This window comes from Cebidichthys violaceus, unplaced genomic scaffold (genome assembly GCF_023349555.1).
Source record: "Cebidichthys violaceus isolate CVI_PGR_0920_01 unplaced genomic scaffold, fCebVio1.0.p SCAF_12, whole genome shotgun sequence".
Classification (NCBI taxonomy): domain Eukaryota; kingdom Metazoa; phylum Chordata; class Actinopteri; order Perciformes; family Stichaeidae; genus Cebidichthys; species Cebidichthys violaceus.
This window is the reverse complement of record NW_027176285.1, coordinates 969,588-972,500: the sequence shown is the minus strand read 5'-3', so window position 1 is coordinate 972,500 and position 2,913 is coordinate 969,588.

The following is a 2,913-nucleotide window of genomic DNA, read 5'->3' as shown; positions in this document are numbered from 1 at the left end:
CACATTTACACACATGTGCATGGTGCAGGAGCTGCTTTGTATAAGTTACTGAAGAACTGAGACCAATCAGACATGAAGGCGTGTTTAAAGTTCCCGAAGTGACTTTAAAGAGGAGTCCAGGTCTAGACCTCCAGATTTACTGGGAGGTTAAGAGGGTGTATGTGAAGGAAATGGATCATCATTCTAAGGGGTATAAACTTCAGTTATAAAATCATTTTAGCATTATAAACAACCGGCCAGTTCTCTACAATGGAATAATTCAATCAGAATCTTAATCAAGTCAGACTCCCAGGTGTTTTCTTTGAGCTGTTATGTGGTTTTTTTTACAGTGTAAAGTTTCTCAAATAAAAACTCGACTTCATGCAGTCTTATCGTCTTCTCAGCATGTGTGCATGTACATTATGTGTGTGTTTCTTCTTTATATCAGATTACTGACATGCAGACAGTTGTTCATTTTCTCAGAGCTCCAGCCAAAGCGACCAGAACACCTGGATAGTTACATCGGCCTCATCGGTCTGGCCAAAGCCGTCCACCGCATCAGCCCTTCACCCCCGAGTGTTTTACCCTGTCAGTTTTCATTCCCTTTCATTTACGTTTCTTCGCCCAAAACCACATTCATGACCAAACATGGCCTGATCCCATCAAAGTGATGCCTCAGAATACCTCAGCGAAAACCCTCAGATACTTCAGTGGTACCACAGCGATGGAAGCAGAGAAGAAGAAGCCCATTTTGCTCTCACGGTTTCTGGAACGGGCTCGAGGAGACACTGAGGACAGAGATGAGAGAAGCCAGACATTTAGAGGAGATCTGTGAGGAAAAGGGTTTGTGTTCTCGGTTTGGTCTGCAGCCACAGAAACCGGGCTTCACAGCCAAGTCCCTGAGCAGAACCCAGAACCGCAGATCGCAGACCTCTGTCTCGGTATGTAGAGGGGTCTGGATTCCAGTTCAACCTCATGTTTGTTTTTTCACATTCAGGCCATGAAGAGAAGCGAAGATGAAAACATACACACTCAAATGAAGTGATTGTACTTGATCATTCAACACAAACAGAATGCGATGCACCATGTATCACCTGTGGATACAGAATCACAGAACATCTCTATCCCATCGCTGCAATGAGCCACACAGCTGCACTGGGTGACATGTCAATCAAACCTGAGCCATCCTGCTGCATTGCCTCCTCGCCAGCGCAACAATTCCACGGCTGAAAATAGTTTGGGTTTAGCGAAAGCTACAGTGTTCGCTGTTGCTTGGCGAGATAATGAATCCTCTGCTATGATATAATTATACTAACTGGACAATCGGGAAAACACTTTTAAATCATTGTCACACTTAATAGAAATATTGCACTGCATTTTCTTGGATGGGATGAGAAGACCTTCGGCTGAAGGAACTGTTCACACGAGCTTCACCATCGATCTGGGCCGGTTGTTGTTTGGTTCTGGCAGATTAGCCGAAGGGGAACCAATGGGAAGTCTTGATGAGCCAGCGGTCTAAGATGCATGACCGCAGCATCCCTGGTTAGGTTTCAGCGAGTTGCTTCCACATTTACTTTCACATATTGCATTTCTCTCTTGTTTTATCGCTCTTCATGGCTCCTGTCAGGATCTACAGTTAACTATCCAATAAAGGCAAAAACAAATGAAGGGCAGCCAACGCTGAGGTTTTGTGTGGTTTAAAGAAATAATGTTTATTACTCAGCTTGAGAGGTGAGAGTGGATTTTAACTTTGAAAGGAACCGTTTCCAGTCATTATGCTAAGCTAACAGGCTGAAGGCTGTAGCCGCTCATGCATTTAACAAACAGACGGACCAATTCTCTCATCTAACTCTTGGCAAGAAAGCAAATAAATACATTTCCCAAAATTGTTAGATGCCAACCTTTTATTTGCTTTTATTTGCGCTGCTGTGCTGAGCTGCGAGTGTTGCTGAACTGCGCAGCGATGAGATGTTGAGATGTTGAGATGTTGAGATGTTGAGATGCTGAGATGTTGAGATGCTGAGATGTTGAGATGTTGAGATGTTGAGATGCTGAGATGTTGAGATGCTGAGATGTTGAGATGTTGAGATGCTGAGATGTTGAGATGTTGAGATGTTGAGATGTTGAGATGCTGAGATGTTGAGATGCTGAGATGCTGAGATGCTGAGATGTTGAGATGCTGAGATGCTGAGATGTTGAGATGTTGAGATGCTGAGATGTTGAGATGCTGAGATGTTGAGATGTTGAGATGCTGAGATGTTGAGATGCTGAGATGTTGAGATGCTGAGATGCTGAGATGCTGAGATGCTGAGATGTTGAGATGTTGAGATGTTGAGATGTTAAGATGCTGCCCCACAGGGTGATGGACTCTCCGTGGCCTGCCGTGTTAACAGGACAGATCTGTTAGAGGAGCTGGGACCACCCCAACGCAGCTTCCCTCAATAAAACTCAACCAGATGTGTAATGAAGGCTGTGTATGCGTGAGGATGGTGTGTGTGTGTGTGTGTGTGTGTGTGTGTGTGTGTGTGTGTGTGTGTGTGTGTGTGTGTGTGTGAGTGTAATCATTCTCACCCGTGTTGCCGTGTGTGTGTGCGCTGATACAACCCCCTGTGTGGAGGTTAATGGATGCAACTTCCAGTTAGGTTTGACCAAGTTTCTGCCTGTCTCCCTATTTCCTCTCTCCCCCCTTTTGTCTCTCTACCTCCCTGTTACAATTGTTCAGATCTCACACCACCTCACCCTCATCTTTTCTTTTAGTCCGGTCCAACATGTTATTTTTCTATTTGCACTTCTTTTGGGATCTTTTCCCCCTCAGGGCTTACATGCGGAATTCATTTTCATATTCCCTTTCCATAATTCCCCTTTCTCCCAAAATCCTCCTCCTTAACTGACAGCCCTCCACCCCCGCTTCACCTCCTGTACACCCCCCCCCCC